This window comes from Aedes albopictus, chromosome 3 (genome assembly GCF_035046485.1).
Source record: "Aedes albopictus strain Foshan chromosome 3, AalbF5, whole genome shotgun sequence".
Classification (NCBI taxonomy): domain Eukaryota; kingdom Metazoa; phylum Arthropoda; class Insecta; order Diptera; family Culicidae; genus Aedes; species Aedes albopictus.
The window spans coordinates 142,280,067-142,301,025 of NC_085138.1; the positions used below are offsets into that span (position 1 = coordinate 142,280,067).

The window sequence follows — 20,959 nt, forward strand, 5'->3', positions numbered from 1 at the left end:
AAAACGGACGCACACACCACCCGACCCGCACAAGCTTCTTGCAATCGCCCGAAGGAAAATCAATTAAGCTAAGATACCGCGCGCACGGATGAGATGTTAACTGGGCAGGACCAGGTGAGATGATGATGCGACGGACGTGACGCAGGACAGGAAAATAGAAGGATTGTTTTAATTTACATCCATTGATGTGCATCAGCAGCAGCATGATACGATCCATATGCGCGAGACCAATCTAAGCATAATGAATATACTAATTAAACGGAAATCGAGGAAATTCTTTTGTCAATCAACTGTTGAAGTTTGATGGACAGGAAAGGATTATGGTCACCACCACCACCGTTATGGCAGATATCAGCGGAATCAAATGTGGTTTGATGTTTGGGTTTGCTAGTGGGTTTTTACAATGGTAGGTTTTAAGAACGCAGTGTTTGGTGAACAATGGTCAAATGCAATGAGGTGTGTATATTCAAAATTACTGCTGATGCATCCCACCTAAAACAAATCCCGCTTTTTTATACATACAAAAATGATCCAAGAAGCACAGAAAAATCTAAAATCGGACCAGAATTTGAATCATGTCCTTCTTGGCATGATTATACCGTTTGAGCCCCACAAGCTTTATCTTCTTCCTGTGTCATTTTCTTGTTTATATCTGGTTGATCTCAGTCTAAAAACTACACAGTTCAAAATTGTTACATCGAGTTCACTGTAACAAAATGACCTCCATCTCTTTTAACAGTATTCTCCATCGTATTGGGTAATTCTCGCTGAGACCGGCCCACTATTTACACCTTGTCTTCAAAAATGTTTAAGGTGCCGATTTTCTGAAAGCCCTCGCCTAAAAAGAAAGAAAAATGCATTTGGTTACTCAAATTGATGGACCCCCCGTTAGTTAGAGCCACAACAGTTTTTGCAGATCCCTCAATTTTGGTCAAATGGTGGCTCACTTAAATCGTTATAACTCGAAAGTTTCTCCAACAACCACCTCAAAACGAATTGTTGTTGAAATGAGGAAAGATAGAGCTACTATTTACAATAATAAATAGTTGGGTCGGTCATATTGATTTTGGCCGTCATCTTGGATTTTTATACCAAAACATTTTTTTCACCATGAGGGCAACCACCGAATTTCAAAATTTTTGCATCAATTGAAAGCTGCGACATTTATACATAACATATCAAAAAATTAGAGATGTCTTTTTCCTCTTTCAAAAGTTATCTGCCGTTTTGTAAATCATGCCACTTTTGCGCACTGGGCCTGGTGCTGGCCGTTTACATAAATGCAGCGTTATTTCGCAGTGTTTACGATCACGAATTTAAATTCTGAACCCACTAATGGAAAGCGGAAAGTTTAAGCTTTTCAAAACACTAAAAAGTTATAAAAACAATGCCCGCATCATTGAGAAACAGTCAAAAACGGAAACGAGCCTCCGATTTGGCCAAATTTTGCGGCACGCGCCTTTGTGTATATATGCAGGCGTAAACTCAGATGCTGTTGCATGTCGTTGCCGGTGCGCATGGAAATGTATGGAGAAAACGTGGCTTAATTTACAAAACTGCAGATAACTTAAGAAAAAAAGAAAGAGGCATCTCTAATTTTTTGATATGTTATGTATAAATGTACCAGCTTTCAATTGATGCAAAAATTTTGAAAATCGGTGGTTGCCCTCATGGTGAAAGAAATGTTTTGGTATAAAAATCCAAGATGGCGGCCAAAATCAATATGGCCGACCCATTTTTTTATTATTGTAAATAGTAGCTCTGTCTTTCCTCTTTTCAACAACAATTCGTTTTGAGGTGGTTGTTGGAGAAACTTTCGAGTTATAACGGTTTAAGTGAGCCACCATTTGACCAAAATCGAGGGGTCTGCAAAAATCGTTGTGGCTCTAACCAGTGCCTAAAAAATTCAGCCCAATGATGTTCAATCAGAGCGAAAACGAACACAAACAAACGAATGCAGTCTACCACCAACATGACGCCGAGAATGAACATGACAAAGTGAAAGCAAGACAATGAGAGCGACGCCTCGTAGTGTAATCAACTGTAGTTGAAGTTCTGTTTTGATCTTCAGCCCGAGCTCGGTGAATGTGAATATGAATTTTTTAATTTGGAAATGACTTTTTGTGATTTTAGGGTTTTTAAGGCACGCAAATGTCGATATTTTGCCCCAATTATATTTATTATGCTTGCTTTAGGTGAATGGTATCCACCAGCAGCACTTTTTGCTTTTAAAACGTGCTTGAACCAAAAAAATATCAATTGAAGATGAATATGCTGACTTTGAATATCAGTGGGTGGTTGAAATTCAGCAGACAGCGAAATAATGAATTTTTCATCGCTTGAACTTCAGATAGTGGCACACGGGTTGTCGAGACGATAATCAAAACAAAAACAAATCTACGACGCAGGAGCCCCTGGGCGTCGGTAAGGATGACTGTAATTTGACAAATTAAGACACTGGCTCTAACTAATTGGGGGTCCATCAATTTGAGTAACCAAATGCATTTTTCTTTCTTTTTAGGCGAGGGCTTTCAGAAAATCGGCACCTTAAACATTTTTGAAGACAAGGTGTAAATAGTGGGCCGGTCTCAGCGAGAATCACCCATTGTAAAATCGCGTGTTGTCTGCAGTATGGAACTTGCTTACAATTTTGCGTGCAATTTTTTTATGTACAATCGAATTAAATGAAATTGATATTTCGAATGATGAAATTAAATGTAGCTTCCATTTTTTTGTTTGTGCATGCTTAAATGCTTTAACGTTCATGAGCACAATAGAAACATGTGTTTCGGAGTCTGTGTCATTTGTCAGAAGGTGAATTGGCATAAAGACATTCGGCATAACGATCATTTGGCATAATGAACACTTGGCATAACAAAGAAGGATGCATTTCGATTATGCCAAATGGGAGTTTCTTATTCCTCCGAGCTACGAAGCCACGTGAGTGTCTCCTTCGCCTGTGATTCCTCCAGGAATTCTTCCCTTGTGTTTGGAACTAGCTAACTATTATCTATGCACGAGAATTCTCAACTATAATAAGGTCAACAACGGCACCGGCCACGTCCTTACGGTCATCGGGTATGGGAAGGAATGTTAATGAGACAAACGTTCTATGGTTGGTGATTGTCAGATCGAATAGATATAAATATAAAATATAGGATATATATAAATATAAAATATACATCAACCACCACCATAGGGGCTGCCCATTAATTACGTAAGGGTTTATGGGGGGAGGGGGGGTTTGAGAAATCTTACACGCCATACAAAAAATTTTGGGATTTCATACAAAAAATCTTACAAGGGGGGGAGGGGGTGTCAGAAAATCGCTAAAATTCCCTTACGTAATTAATGGACAGCCCCATAACTGACAACTTTCCACACGAAAAGAACGATAAATTTTATCAGTTTAGCAGGAGATAAATTTTTATCAGTTCAACGTAAGAATTCGCCGGACATAAGTATACATATGTCTAGGTCTAGTTAGTTAGGGTCCAATGAACCCCAAGGTCACAAAACGGACCCTAATTTTAAGGCAAACGTCTTGGCATCCCAGTTTATCATCATCAATCTCAAGATGTAAACTTCTAACGATAGTGTTATTTTCATTTTGTTAGTTCTCACTTACCAAATGAATGAAATAAAAAGATTTAGTGCGATCGCTTTGGTATTCATGAGATTTGTGCACTAAAAATCGTGATTAGGTGCAAACGACGGCCATTGAAGTGAATATCTTGGGATTCCAATGAGCTTGTCCTTAACTGCCGTAATTCTGCAAAGTGACGTAAGCGCCATTCAAAATGTCGATATTTTTTGGTATATTATATATAATATCTGGTGTAGAAATAACACTGTGGTATGCCTACTGTATAAGAATGCAAGATCTAGTCGTAATCTATCATCTATGGAAAGAAACTTAGAGGATGGGCAAGAGTTTTATGCAAAATAACCAAAAAAAGGGCCAAAACTATCAATGTCGCTTACGTCACTTTGCAGAATTACGGCAGTTAAGATATCCTCTTGAGGGTTAAACATGAGCATGGGAGTGTTTCGCACTTTCCAGATCACGGTAATGACCCATTTTGCTTCACACAACTTAAACTTTTGGCAAAGGCAAACCGAAATTTAGAGATTTGAATTTTCATAAATGCGGCTCTGACACTTCTGACTTTTACATCACTTTTGAAAAAGAAGATAGTTGTAAGGATAGTAGTAGAGAAGGTGAATGAACCACGAGCTACATCAGCTGCTGAGTGAACCAACCATCACCGCGAAAATCGGGAGACTACGATGGGCGGGTCACGTCATCAGGATGTCGGATAGCAACCCGACTAAAATGGTTCTCGAGAGTCATCCGACCGGTACAAGAAAACGTGGAGCGCAGCGAGCTAGGTGGGTCGACCAAGTGGAGGACGATCTGCGGACCCTACGCAGAGTGCGGAACTGGAGACAAACAGCCATGGACCGAATGGAATGGAGACGGCTACTATGTACATCAGAGGACACCCAGGCCTTTGCCTGATCGGTAAGGTAAGTAAGGAGTGTATGTCAGCGGCGTCACGTAACCTCACTTTTTATCTGTGCACCGACACTAAAACTTGCAATTGCAGGGGATTTATGATCAAAATCAAAATAGAAATGAGTGAAAGCAGCTATTCTCGTCATTTTCTAATTATTTCAAGCAAATTTGTTCAAAAAATTCAAGAATTTATACATGGTGCACAGGTTACGCGACGCTGCTGGTGTATGTGTATTAATTCTAGAACCCATAACTTTGAAATCTCCTTAAGGTGTCTAAAATTGATGGACAATGGAATGTAAAACACATACATTCCAGCAAATTCAAATTCCATGGGAAAGCCCTGAATGTCCCAGAGGTATATCAAATCAATATCGATCATTTCATTATTGTTGGAGAAATACATCTTTTTTCATACATACGTATACTTATTGAATGCATGCCAAAAATATATAATAAAATATACGTACATGGGATAGACAAAATGATCGGGGCAGGCAAAATTTTCACTTTTCAAAAAATGTTCAACTAGCTGTAACTTTTCGAAAAGTGCATCAAATATTCACAAATTTTTACTGTAAGATCATCAACTAGTTGTGTATCAGTGGTCCAAATTTGGGAAAGATCGGCCCATTCTCCACGAAGTTATAAAGATTCTTGGAAAAGGTAAAATTATCCGATAGCCAAATTTGAGCTGTTATATCTCCGGATTCAATTGACCGAATGCAATGAAATTTTGACCATTTATGACTTGTATAATGAGCTATGAAAAACCGTTGATGCAACTTAAAATTCTCAACACGGAAGAAAATTACAACGATTAGAATATTTTTCTAATAAAACACCAAATTATCCAAAATTTCAACATCATTTCAAAATTCAAGATGCAAAATATAGTTTATTTCCCTCTAATTGACTTATATATAAATGTGTTTTGAAGGAAAGTAACAACATAGCCGCCAATACATTGAAATAGTAATGGAATACATACAAGGGATACTCAAAATAACTGGGATAGGTAAAAATTTCACTTTTAAAAAAGTGTTCAACTCGCTGTAACTTTTCGAAAAGGGCATCAACTATTCTCAAATTTTTACTGTAAGTTCATCAACTAGTTGTGTATCAGTGGTCAAAATTTGGAAAAGATCGAGCCATTCTACACGAATTTATAAAGGTGCTAGAAAAAGGTATAATTATCCGATAGCCAACTTTGAGTTGTTATATCTCCGAATTCAATGAACCGAATGCAATGAAATTTTGATCATTCATGACTTATATAATGAGCTATTAAAAACTTTCGACTAAACTTAAAATTCTTTACACGAAAGAAAATTATTACGATTAGATTATTTTTCTAATATACCACCAATTTATCCAAAACTTCATCATCGTTTCAAAATTCGAGATAGTGATTATAGTTCATTTAAAGTCCCTCCAATTGACATTAATATGAATATATTTTGAAAGGAAGTAACAAAATAACCGGTATTAAATTGAAAAAGTAATGGGATGCATATGAAAAATAGATAAATATACTAAGAAAAATACACTTATTCTAACCGTCATAATTTTTTTTTTCTTATTAATAATTTCAAATTAAGTAAACTGTTTTCCAAAGTTCATTATATAAGTCATAAATGATCAAAATTTCATTGCATTCGGTTCATTGAATCCGGAGATATAACAGTTCAAAGTTGGCTATCGGATAATTATAACTTTTTCTAGAACCATTATAACTTCGTGTAGAATCGCTCGATCTTTCCCAAATTTTGACCACTGATACACTACTAGTTGATGAACTTACAGTAAAAATTTGAGAATATTTGATGCCCTTTTCGAAAAGTTACAGCGAGTTGAACATTTTTTGAAAAGTGAAAATTTTACCTGTCCCAGTTATTTTGAGTATCCCCTGTATAAAAAATAGACCAATTTGCTAAAAAATCGTGAAAAAAATAAGATCGCTGTAACTTTTTCTCTTGTTACAAATTTCAAGTTAAGTTAAATGTTTTTCAGAGATCATTATATAAGTCATGAATGGTCAAAATTTCACTGTAATCGGTTCATTGAATCCGGAGATGTAGCAGCTCACAGTTGGCTGTGTATTTAATTTTTAACGTTTTCAGCACTTCAAGAAATTTCCAAAGCATTCCTAAAGAAAATTCGTAAAAACGGAGAATTCTATGCAAAATGAATACCTATCTCGTAACGTGGGTAGATCACCTTGGAATGGTGCGTTACGGCGTAAGATCTCTTCAATCTTGTGTTTGTCAAACATTGATTGGCTGCCTCAATCCTTCGACCCCTTCAATATCTTCAGTATTGCTATGCAGATATGTATGTTATTTATATTTTTGTTTCCGTAAACTAATATAATTTCTTTCAGGAATATTAAGGCAAGTTCATTAACCATATATGTAAAACATCCATCAATAATGTCAACTGCGCTCTAGATTGTCAAATAGAGCTCCTCATAACAATCCCACCCTACTAACACAAATTCCTTTTCCTTAACGTCTATGGAGATAGTTTGAGTTCCCTGTATCTTCAAGTAGACGTTAAACTGGCATTCCTACCCTATCCTAGCGAATTGCAAATAATACAATCTGGGATGAGTTCTTAAAGAAATCTCTAATAAAATTTCTAAATGAATACCTAAAGGAACTTTTTGCGATACCTATAAAGAAATTTCAAAAAGAATTTCTTGAGAAATTACTAGAGAATTGTGAGCAAAAATTCCTGAAGCAATTTCTAGAGTTTTTCGAGCAATTCCTTATATAAACCCTAACAAATTTCTGAAAAATATCCTGAAGGAATCTTGAATCTTGAAAGAATGCCTGGCTGGATTTCACGGAGACAATTGTAAAGAAAAAGATATACATGGAAAAGAATACATCCCAGAGGAATTGCTGGCTTATGGAAGAATTCCTACTGAAACAATAAAAATGTACTCTTGCAAGAATGTTCATTCTACAAATGGGGTAAGAAATCAAACTTTGAACTAGTCAAAATGTAATCTTAATTTGAACCATTTCGAAATTCATTAAAACGACGTACTTTTTAGGCAAATATTGTCCCGAAAAAGATGTCAAACAGCTTTCCATAATATAACCTGATAACATGGACTTTAAAAGCATTGAAAAATTGTCATGGAAAACAGGCGATTGAAAAATCACTGTGATTTCACCCATTTCCCCCCAGAGAAAGCACATTTTCGGTGCACTCACCTGGCAATTACACTCGTACAGCTCATGCATTGTATCACACGCAATATGTGAACACGTCAAATGAAAGCTTATTTATCGTAGAATCGACCAACCGAATAATATTCCGCATTATTTGTCATAAAATTATCAAATTTAAGTAATTCTTACTTGGAGAATGTTATCTTAAGTTGAACCATTTGTAATCTAAATTTGAACTAGTAAACGGGGGCGAGCTTCCAGTGTTGGCCTGCAGATTGCGCTAGTGGTTGTTTTGTTTACTGTTGGGGGATGAAAAATTCCAAATTTAGTTTCCAAGTTCCTGAAGAGTTTAGAACATTCTTAGTTGAAATTCCACTGTCTAATGAAAAATAGTTATGAGAATTAGCAGATCCATGTGTTTTTCTATTGTTCAGCACAAAATTGGATGTTGTGGGAGATGCTCGAGCTGCTGCCGGCAGTAGTTCAAATTAAGATTAAAATTGGTTCAAATTTTGATTACGATGGTTCAAATAAAGATTAAAATCATTGTTGATGAATAATCGAATTTTTCAATGAAATTCGGTGCAAATACAAACTTTTTACCACTTAACAGAAACTTATACCCGTGGCTTTCATGTACACAAGGTTTTGCTGTAGTAAATTATTTCCATATGGGAGAAAAAATCACTCAAAATTTGCGCTACTTCGGAAAGCCGCAATTTGGTTCAACTTTTGATTACCTACCCTATGTCAGAAAAAATCGTGTAAGAATATTTAAAAAATGGGTTTAGTTTGAATAATTTTTGGCACAAAAACCCTAGAAAATCGGAAACATTTTAGAAAGAAGTTTCAAACAATATTCTACCCAAGGTTCTTTTCACTCACCTGGCAATTGTTTGACTCATTTCACTTCAACTCAGTTGGGAAGCTTTTCACAAATTCGATCGTTTAGTTAATAAAAGTAGGTGGTACTAACACTTTTACGCCGTGAATTAAAAGATAGAAGATGACGTCTTCGGTGATAATTGCAGGAAAAACATTACCCTCCAGGTTTGCCGCACATCACACTGTAGTAGAAAGCTTCCCAACTAAGCAATAGTGGAATGAGTCAAATGTTTGCCAGATGAGTGAAAAGAACCTTGATTCTACCAAAATACAGAATCTATTTTGATTGAAAAATCATGTGTTATGAGCTGTCCCACGATAGCCGAGCAAGATATAGTGTTCTGGAAATGTGCTCCTTGACTCCCAACCGGAAACGGCTACGGAATATCCTATTAATTGATCAATAGTAGAGAGAAGAAAACTTCCACTGTTGGCAACACCCATCTTTTCCATTACGAGGTATAGGAAGGACATTGATGATATGATATCTACTTAAGAAGAAGCCAGCGACTCATCGATAGATGCCACGGTTCACGGAGTTAGAATTTTACGAAGAAAATGGTTTGGGAGCACAATGCGACCAAATTGAACATTGATGTTTGTGTAATTGAGTAAATTTTGTGTTCATGTTGTTTTTTTATCTGTATTAAAGAGATTTTTAGCCCTAGGCTAGTTTATCTCGGAACCTACGTTTCACTTCCCTTCCGAAGGAAGAACTCACATGTTGCGAGTTTGTCGGGAGTGGGATTCGATATTAAGTCCCCGGCGTAGTAGTCACGGGCTTTAACCAACTCACCAGATCCGTTCTACATTGTTTTCATGTTTGTTGAGTAATCAGCAGCTACGTTGGGAGAGCCAGGTCCGCTCTAAGCTGCTTTGCAGTATTGAAAACGTTTGCCATCGTTACTCTTCGAAGCTTGAGCTTGATTGGCCTGTAGACACTACTCCAGTATAACCAGAACAATTACACTGACACAAGGAACCAATAATGGGATATCTGCCAGGAACTAGCAGACATCTTCAGCGTGTGAGTGTTGTTGATCTTCTATTTTAACAATGGCGACACACATCAAAGGTTTAAGCAAAAAAAACAAAAATCTTATATCATTTCAAAGCTCAGCTCAGTCACGCTCAGCTCATTTTAAATAATCTGACACAAATTTTCATATCGAAACATTTGCAAGAAGAATCCATACAACGTTCCCTACTTTGTCCTCCTTTACCGACTTTCGAACCAATTGAACCGGTTGATGTGGCATTAGTCCAGAGTAAATCCAAACAAAATCTCTGTTTGTGCAGTATTTGGTAGCAAATCAGAGGCAAACCAAAACAAACATTGAGACGACCCAACCGCCACTTTACGTTCTCTGGTCTCTATCGTCAAAAATCCTCAACTATCGTCACCGGCATGGCATCGTACCGTCACACCGGTCGATCACTCCTCGCAAAGGACTGTGTCCAATAAAATTGAATTGATAAATAAATATCAAAACCCACTCGTGTGTCGATCCGTCTTTCCCGGGGTTGGTGAAAGTATGTGGGGCACAACCGCCCAGCCCCCATGTGAATGTAGCGGAGTCTCGGCCGGTCGTTCGTTCGTTGACCATCATCCATAAATCATCGGAACGAACTGTGTGACGTGACGGACGACGACTATCCACGGTGTGCATTATTTAGAGACGAAAACATATTCTAAACGAATGGTTGCATTTGTCTGCCTGTGCTGTGCTTTCGGACCACCGACACGGACCCAGGGTCCGATGGAGTTGCATGCTGACACGAAGGTGTGCGATAGGTGATGCAGATCATCTGTTTTGATGGGATTTTTTATTCATTGGTAAGGTGTTGAGTTCACATTCTGCCGTAATGAATCAACAAGCTAGGTTTGCTGGGTAACTAACAGCAGGACGATTAGTTGTAATCGTGTGCAAGAATTCATAAACTCCTAAACGTCGTAGTTCGTGTACAATTCGAACATATTGAGCACGCTCAATCGCTTCCTACAATTCAAGACGAACGCTGTTCGACTGAGACTACCAACTCAGAAGCAGAACCACCAACGGAAGCTCATCGCATTAAGTTCTTATCCCAAGCAAAGGACCGGACCACCTGACATCAAGAACGGGAAGCGAGGCCTTCCCAAAAGGTGGTGGTTATCAATACCACAAATCACAATATTCTCATTCCCCGCGCTCAATTTGCTGTCCGTGAGGGCATTTCACAGACGGTCCGTCGTCAGTCCATTTAATTATAATACGAACGATGCCATGTGGGTGACGGTGCATCACATAGTGGTTCGATGTACCAAAATAAGTTGTCATAAATCGTAAAGGCGTCGCAACAGTCGTCCACATGTGCAACATGTGTACTACACATGTAGCCTTGCATGTAGCTAAACATACATTATCTTATGCGATGTAGCTTTCATGATCATACACTTAAATATTATTATACGTGCAAATTAATTGTCTAAGAAATCTTATTGATAAAACCTAAAGACTACATTTTTGGAGTTTGACTTATGGCGATGTCACTGTGCATCGCTTAATTCAAATTCACTACTCTCAGCATGACTCTACCGCATCCCTGCATGTGCCAACTAACTAGTAGGTATCAGCGATGCTGCTGCAGCACTGTTCCCTATCACACTATCATTGCCACGGAGTGTGCTGCATATCATTCCACACGCATTATAGCGCCATTTGTAGCGCGTCGCTCCGTGCCACCTCCCTGGATGGAACCTGGAAACCTGTCAATCCACCGGATTCCACCACCCTCGTTAGTTCGTCATACTCGTACGCGTGGTACGATACGGGTGGATTTCCAAAGGACAAACTTAAGATCGTAAGTTTATCTGATTTAAGAAGATACATACAGCAGTAGTGCACGCACAGCATGTGCAATCACCACTCTAAGACCCTTTCTGTAGTTCGATGCATCTCGTGAATCGAGTGCATCCGCCGTCGATGAGCTTGTCATCATCACCAGCCAGAGCATCATCAACTTCCATCGTCATCTCGTTAGTGTTATTGTTATGATTGGATGTTGTTGTTGGGGAGTTGGTGCAGTGAAATCGCTGTCACAGGCAGTTAATGTTTCTGAGGGAGAGGGAGCGAGAGAGATTGTTAGTGATATTGGCCGGAAGGCTTCTTTCATGGCAGCCGGGAACAACGGGATGTTGTTGCTACTTTTAGCGTTCATCCGAATACATTGAACTACTATTTGGCGCGATGTGGAAAGGCCTGGCAAGGCACGACGATGATGATGGTAGCTCGGCGGTGTCGGTGTTAGACTCGATGGTGATGATAATTTCGAACGATAACAGCAGGGGAAGAGTTATTTCACAGTGCGTGCCACATACAAGCGGATTGTATATGCGTTAAAGCGCGTATTGACCGAGAAAATGTACTCGGAAAATCTACGTGAGATTTGAGACAACTTGCGTAGATGCGTAGATCGGATTGGTGGTATTTTGAAAGCGATGAATATCGATGAAATTTGATACTAGTGTTGCAACGATTGCGTTGTTGACAAGCACACATGCTCGAGGCATGATAGGAGAGTATTCCATGTGAAAGTAACATACAACAAATTAACATGGTTTTTTAGACAGTTTTTCTTGTGGAAACAACGTTATTGGACTACAGCGCTGTAGTAAAATTCTGTAAAGGTTGGTTGTTGCTGTTCTTTTATGCTGAAAATTGGTCTGATCTGTTCTAACTGCACCCACGAAGGCAGCTGCATCAAGGTTTGGATTTGCGCTATGGAGGGCGCACTGGTACTCAGCAGGCTCCTTTTTCATTAGATTTTATTTTTATTTTTAGATCATCCCGGAGTGACATTAATTTTCTGTGTAACGTCACTTCCACCGTTAATATTTTAAATTATTTCTTCACATACGGACTAGTTGGTACGAGATGTCCCTGTTCTTTGGCTTCAATATATAAAAAGGATGCACAATAAACCTGACCATTTCAATGCTTGTAATACATCCCCGTCGCAACATCGATGTTTTTGTTTCGATTAATCGATTTTTTGAATCGATGATGAAGCCCCACAAAATTGACCGAATCGATTTTTACATTCGATTTTTCTTTCGATTCAAACATAATCTATTTTCTTCAATTATACGTCCAAAAATTATTGCAAACATGATTTTTTTCAATTTTTTATCCCGGGATTCCTACATTAATTCTTCCAGGAATTCTCTAAGAAAGGCTTTTGTGAGATTCCCTAAGGAATTCCGCATGGGATTGCTTCCGGGATTCATCATGGGGTTCCTTAAAAAAAATCACCAAGATTCCTCCAGGGATTATCCTGGGAATTCCTTCTGTGATTCTTTCGGGAACAACTTCCAGAATTATTTTGAAAATGCCTCCGAGACTCTCTGGATTCTTTCTGGAATTATTCCAGAAACTCCTCCAAGAATTAATCTAAAACATCCTCCACGAACTGTGTAGAGATTGCCTTAGGAATTCCCCGTGGGATTGATTTCAAGATTCCTCCTGGGCAGGGTTGACAATCGTCCTTCTCGTCACCACTGCGTGAAGATAACAATAAAACAATCTTCGTCCGAAAGAACAACGGTGACGATTAGCCTTTTCGTCGCCGACTGCGGGCGTCACGACGAAGCTCAATCATAAATAGTCACCCACCAACTTTTCCGTCGTCCTCTTTGTTCCCTGGAAATGAACGACGACGGGTCAAGCGAATGCCAACTGGGAATAGCTTTTATTGGCGTTTTGGCACTTACGATGATGTGAAACCTCACTAGCTCAGTTGGTAAGAGTGCTGGATTGGAAATCTAGAGGTTCGTTGTTTGATTCCAGGTGCAATTATGTTTTATTAAAATCTTTTTTTTTTTGTTTTTTGCTGGTGGCAACATTGACTCCGTCGGCGAGATGCACTTGGACGAAGAGCGACACAAAGCGAATGAAGATTTTGTTTTCGTCACGACGCAAGCCCTTCACGACGATTCGCTGGCTTGAATGAGTCATCCGATGTGGAACGAGCAACGATGACGATCTAGTTTTCGTTCTCGTCGTCGACTTTTTTGGTCGTACGGCGACGATTTTCAGCCCTGCTCCTGGGATTTCATTACTGCTTCAGGGATTGCTCCAAAAGTTCCTCTGCGTACTTTCTTAGAATTCCTTCAGGATTTCCTCTGGAATTTCAACAATTTCTTCAGTACTTTCTCCTGGGGTTTCTTCAGAAACTCCTCCTTGAATTCCCTAAGAAATTGATCCCTGGATTTTTTCAGGAATTCTTCCTGGGATTCCTCTGGACTTCCTACATGGATTCCTCAAAAAATCTTACAGGGATTCGTCCGGGAATTCATCTAGCAATTTCCCTACAGATCTCTCTTGGGATTTCTCCAGAGATTCTTATAGGTAGTCATCTTGAGGTATTTAAAAAACATTCTTCTAGAGATTCCTCCAGGATTTTTTCTGAAAGCGCTCCAGTAGTTCTTCAAGGAAATCCTTCATAAATTTCTCCAAGGATTTCTCTAAGGATTCCTCCAGAGATTTCCCAAGGAATTTCTCTAGAGATTCCCCAAGGAATTTCTCTAGAGATTCCTCCTGGAATCCCTACAGGCATGTCTCCAAGAATTTCTTCAGGGGTTTATCAAGGCATTCCTTCACGAATTCCACTTGGGATTGCCCTAAGACTCCTAAGAATTTCTTTAGGAATACCTCCACGATACCTACACTGTAAAATATTTTTGCTGGTAATCAGAAAACTTTGCTGATGTTTTGCGTGCTGATTGCATTCAGCAATACAAACTACTGAGTATCAGCAATTATTTTTCAACTTGCTGAACCATCCAGCAATTTTGACAGTTGATCAGCAAAGTTGTGCTGAAATTTAGCATTTTCTTATGCTGATTTTTTGCAGGCTGGAAGCATTTCAAAAAATTTGGTGTGTACGGCAATTTCTCCAGAAATTTCTCTAAAAAAATCTCTAGGGATTCCTTAAGAAATTCTCTTAGGAATTCCTCCCGGAGGTTATCCACGAATTATTCCAAGAATTTCTCCAGCGATTCCTGCATCAATTCCTTCTGAGATTCTTCTAGGAATTCCTCCAGGGATTCCTTCAGAAATGCCCCCAGGAATTCCTCCCAGAATTCATACAGGAATTATTCCTGGTAATCGTCCAGGCATTCCTCTAGGATTTCATCCAGGCATTTCTCCAGGGACTCTTCCGGGAATTTTATCAAGAATTTCTCCAGGGATTACCCCAGGTATTTCTTCAGCATTCTTTCAGAAATTCTATCAGAGATTCAGGAGTTCCTCTAGGACTTTTTCCAGGGATTCCCCAGGGATTTCTCCCATGATTTCAATGACTTCTGGGAGCTCCTCTAGGAATTTCTACAGAAATTTCTCCATGGACTCCTCTTAGGATTCTACCAGAGATTCCTCCAGAAATTTCTCCGACGATTTCTCCAAAAAATCCTCCAGAAATAGTTCTCGGGGGATTTCTCTAGGTATTTCTTCAGGAATTCCTCCAGGGATACATTCAGGGGTTTCTTCAAGAATTACTCTAGAGATTTCTCCAGGAGTTCCACTTGGGATTCCGCCAGGAATTTGTCCAGAAAATCCTCCAAGGAATTTCTCCTGAGGTTCCTCTAGAAATTGCTTCAGGGATTCTTCCAGCGACTTTTCAGAAAAGTCCTCCAGGAGTTCTTCCAAGAATTTCTCCCAAAATTTCTCAAAAGGATTTCTCCAGGAATTCCTCACGATGTTCCTTCTATAGGGATTCCTCCTAGATTTTCTCTAGGGAATCCTCCAGGAGTTCATCCAGGGATTCCTTCAAGATATCTTCCAGAATATGTTCCAGGCATTCATCCAAGAATTTTGTCCAGGGTTTCCTTCAGGTATTCCTGCAGGAATTTCTTTAGGAATTCCTCCACAGGTTCATCCAGGAATTCCTCCAGAGACGGTTCGATGTACAATCTCAATTTTTGATATTAAAATTATTTAGACAAATAAATCATTTCAACTTGTACTCCAAACTGCAAACGGATCATTTTATTGTTTTGCAACATTTTATAATATCGGATCGATGTGAAAACATCGATTCAAAGCATTCGATTAAATCGATGAATCGATTCTGCTGGTCCGATTCGAATCGAATCACAAAAATCGATGTCTGAGCCAAACTTGCCCAATGCTATACTGCAAGCATTAAAAATGGCAAAACAAATGATAGAAATAGGCAATAGGACGCAATCAGTGAAGTACTAGATTGAAAGTAGTGAGCTGGATTTTTGTATGGTGAGATGATCAGTTCTCCATTTCTGCAATGAAATGGTGCAAACAGCGTGGGTTATATGGTTTCTTGCCTAATTTAATGCTGTTTGAGCAAAAGTTTGGGTAACTGTTTTGTTGAAGTTGCAAGAAATAAATAAGACAACAACACAGTTACCCAAACTTTTGCTCAAATAGCATCAAATTAGTCAAGAAATCATATAACCCACGCTGTTTGTACCATTTCATTACAGAAATGGAGAACTGATAATCTCACCATACAAAAATCCAGCTCACTACTTTCAATCTAGTACTTCACTGATTGCTTCCTATTCTATAATATTTTAGGATTATTTCAATGAATGGCTGTGTAAGTGTAGACTAGACTAGATTAAAAGGAAGTTTCTCAAAGATCCATGCTAAAATGCAATCAACTCTCGGCAATGTATTCGAAGGATACTCTTGAATAAATGACAGCCTTGTTTGCTAAAATTGCAAGGGATTTTCTCCTGCGGTTTCTTCAAGAATTCCTTAACAAAACCTCAGGAATTTCTTCTGGAATTCCCCTATCTAGAACTCCTTCAAAAATCATTGGAAGAACTCTTTCTAGGGGTCCTCTAAAACATACACGGCTCGCCAATAATCTGCACCAAAAAGTTTTGCATCACCAAAAATAAGGGGGAAAAAGGAACCTAGAACCAATTCAATTTTGGGTACAAGTTGCATTTTCAAAGAGAATTAGGGAAGTCTTAGTCTTAAGTAATTTGTGTCTCAAAGATCTAAAATACACCCGATTCTTAATTTGCACGGATTTTTTTTGCACGGCCGTGCAAAAAACAAATTCCATACAAAAAAGAGTTCAAACTTTTAATTCTGCATGATTTGTCGAGAAATCATATTACTTTTTTTGCACGGTTTTTCGAATTTTGAATCAAAAACTTTTTTGCACGGTACGCATCGCCAGTGCAAAAAAAGAATTGGGTGTAATCACATTTTAGGGTGATTAGGGCGATGCAAAACATTTCAGAAACTGCAATATTCAGTATGAGTGTTGCAATATGCTATTCCAGATTTATGGCGGGTAGTGTATTTGGAGATTCCTCTAGGAATTTACTCCAAGATCTCCCATGCTGTTCATGTTGGGATTCCTCCTAGAATTCCATCAGCAGTGTCTCTAGGAATTTCTTCCGAAAATATTGCTATGGATGATTTCCTCTGTTATGCCATTTGGCATTTCTCCAAGCCACAGGAAGTCAGGCGGGATTCCTCCACGAATTCCTCCTGAGGTGCGATTAGGTATATCCTTGGAGAAATTCTCTGGACATTCATTGAAGGAATCCTCTTATACAGCATTTACATTTCTTCAAGGAAGAATCCAGCAATTGATCCAGAAATGAAGAGATAAAGGCATTTCTCCATTTTTTTTAGTCGTGCATTCCTTTGAGTGAAACTTCTTTCAGAAATCATTGGGAAGTTCCTTCCAGGAATTTTCCAGAAATTATTTCATGAATTATTGAACCTAAACCTTGCCTAATGTGCAACAAAGTTTGGTATGATTTCCAAAAAAAAAAAATGAAAAACAATCTGCGTGTTTCTATAAACCAGTGGCTAATCGTTTTTGGGTTCCGGTTTTATATGTTTGAGAAAACTGCATTCTTAGTATTTGAGAATGCACAAATTTGATTTGCTTCTTGAAGGATTCCCGCAGAAGTTCCTTCAAAGATCGTCCGAAAATAATTTTATGGAAAATCATTGAAAAATTTTTACCAAAATCCTAGGAAACATTCTTAGATTATCCTTTGATGCAATTTCTAGAGGAACTTTCTTCTTTCAAATTTCTGAAGCAACCTGAAGAAATGTTGGGAGAATTCTTGATAAAATTCCTGAATGAAAATGTCCAAAGCGATCTTGGAAATATTCGTTAAAAAATATTCAAAAAATCCCGAAGAAATCCTTTCAGAGGAATACTTCAAGAAATTACAGAAAAATCTCTGGAAATAAACGAACAAGTTCAAGTTGTAATTTTTGAACAAATTCTAGATGTCTTAGAGTAATATCTGGGACAATGTATCGAAAACAATCCTGGAATGCTATAAAAGAAATATTTCTGACAAAATTCTTTTGAAAAAAATCTGGAAGTCATCTTAAAGAAATTATTGAAGGATGCCTTGAATAAATTCCTGAAAATATAGAAACTCTCTTGGGAAAATAAGATCCTTACGCTCCTTCGGCATTAGGGTCATTTTTTGCCAAAACCGTACACTACGTCAGCGGGCTGCTCCCAACGTGATGCAAAAGCAAAGTTAAAAGGATCCTTGGAAAATCAAAGGAGGATGTATGTAGTTTCTGTAAAAATCAACAAAAGTGAAGTAGAATCGTAAGGAAAAGTCCTGGACAAATCCCAAGAGAAACTTCAGAAACTTTTTTTGGAAAAGTCTTAAGAAGAAATTTACATATGATCGTTTTGTACGATGTCTAGAAGAGGTCTTGAAGAATTTAATGAAAAAAATGTAGAAATTCTCGAAAAAAAAACTGAGAAATCGGAAAATCATTGAAAAGTTTCTGGAGGAAATAATATAGGTCGGACTCGATTATCCGGAGTCGGGTTCTGAAGCTTCCCATACTTATATCTGGCAAACAGAATACTGTACGAAGCTGAAATTTTGAGTGATTACTAATCGAAATTGGCTTGACAAAATGTCAACTGTTCAGCTTCATACAACATTTCGTTTCTGAGATATATGACTGGGGAAATCTTTGAAACCCAACTCGAGGATAATTGAGTCCGACCTGTAATGGTTTTCTTATACTAAACCCAGAATTTCTTCCAGGACTTCCTATGGATTTGCCTTTGGTTCCTCCAGGAGTACCTCAAGCAGTATTTCCTAGAACTTCCTTTGAAGGCCCCTTTAAGAATTCCTTCAGCAAATTCTCCCAATAGTAATCCCTTCGAAGGTTTTTGCAGGAATTCATGCAACTGTTTCGGCAGATGTTGCTTCTGTAATTCTTTCATGTCTTCTCTAGTAATAGCATCAGGTGCTTCGCCAGCATTTTTTTTAAGTTTATTCATAGAGTTAACACTTTCACCAGAAACCTCCACATATTTTTTTCTATAGCCTCCCAAATTTAAGTCATAGAGAAATCTTTCAATTCGTTTCTGGAAACCCGTATCGGCCTGAGTCAGCGCAAACGAACTGAAATCTTGCCGTTAAAAAAAAAAGACAATTACACCGTCTTCGACCTTTCGGCCACTACAGACTGAACATTACAACATTAGACAACGGACAACACATATAACACCCAGTGGCCCAGTGGAGAATTTTCCGTTTGACGAAAAGTTTTCCCCGACTGGAGCGGGAATCGAACCCACACTCCGAGGCTTACGAGACACCTAAACGACTGACGCCGCTAACCGTTCGGCCACGAAGCCCACAGGGTAAACTAGACGTATTGGATTTTTACAGTATACTCGTACACATGTCCAGTTTGTAAAAGTGGATTGAGAATGTCGGAATGGTCCCAGTGGCCGGTGTTATTCCAGTGGGTCACTGGATCAGATTCATAGAAAAGGGGCACTATTTTCAATACAGGTACTCTTCGATATAACGTACAAATTTTTTTTCTCTTTGTACGTTATATCGAAGTGTTCGTTATATCGAAGCAGAGAAAAAAATAATATTTTTAATGCTTATATTGATTATTTCGACGTTAAATTAACCCCAAATAATGATTTCGGTGAAATTCACAAAACCAATAATGAAAAACATTAGTTTTCACGAAAAGGTAATTTCGTTTTTTGTGCTTCGATATAACGTACACTAAATGTTTCCCCAATTTGCGCTAATTCTAGGATACAAGGTTAATACTGCAAGAAAACATTGATTTGAGTGGTTTCGTAGTTTATCTGAGGGTTATTCCTGGGAAAAATTAAAATTTTCAATGTTGTACGTTATATCGAAGCAAAATGTACGTTATATCGAATTCGCTATATCGAGGGTACGCTATATCGAGGGTACGTTATATCGAAGAATACCTGTACTCAATTTCCATTAAAATATACATTTCTACCATCCAAAATTGTTAACAAACAGGTTTGGACCGTTTAGGAACTGCCGGATGTGGCCAAAGGACTTGATCTCCGGAGGAACATGGTATAGGTATGGTAGGCTTAGGGACAAAACGTCGAAAGACAAAACGTCGAATGCCAAAACGTCGAATGCCAAAAGGTCGAATGCCAAAACGTCGAAAGGGACAAAACGTCGAAAGGACAAAACGTAGAAAACGTCGAAAAAGAGTAATCTAAGCAAATAGTGATTTCTTTTTTCTTTTAAAGGATACTCATTCTTTCACTTGTATCTGCCAACTAGTTCAGAGGGGAGCCTTCCTGAGGCTCCCTGAAACAACACATGGGCATGTTTCTTGACTAGTAATTCGCGGGTAGGGAATATTCGCACTGTCGTATATAAAAACTCACATCACGTCACGTTAAGTGTAACATTATTTATTCCCTGACTTTCGCGGCCTTTTCTTCTCTTACTTCTTTGGAGCCCCTTGGCACCCAGTGTTGCAATTGAACTAAACGCGAGCCAAAAATGAGCTGAGCTTGGATGTGTCATTAAATCTTATGTGCGTCCTGACCAAGGTGCTGCCCTAGGACTTTGTGACGCATCTGTATACATGCGTTGTTGCGCGAAAAATGGTAGAAACATGACCATATCAGTTTACCAGGTACCAGGGTACCATGTTGGCATGTTGGCATTCTGCGGGTGCAATTCTTGCTCAAGCTGCATTCACTTTCGAGCTTACGTACGTTTCAAATTTTGAACTGAACAATGTTCAAATATGTTTGATCGCAGCGTGCCGTTTTTGAACTTCAACGCAAATTGATCGCGTTGCGAGTGACTGAATGTCAATGGAACCTTCCACAAATTTTCAGCATTACGTCGGCTTCCTTCAGGGTGGCTACGATGGCGGCCTCTATAGCTATCGTCGGCCGGATCTCTGGCGCCTTTAGGGTGTCGATGGCAATAATTGGGCGCATTATTCCTTCAAGGGCGTCTGGTTTTGTTACGGCTGTCCTCCGCAATTCATCCGGTATTCCAGAATATGGTACTAGCACAACAATG

At 38.6% G+C, this 20,959-nt stretch overlaps 1 protein-coding gene across 6 annotated transcripts in view; it reads right to left on the reverse strand.

The window, feature by feature from the left end:
- The window catches only part of LOC109408393 (trithorax group protein osa-like), a 630,643-nt gene that overhangs the window by 527,058 nt on the left and 82,626 nt on the right, over positions 1-20,959 (reverse strand). The window lies entirely within an intron of this gene.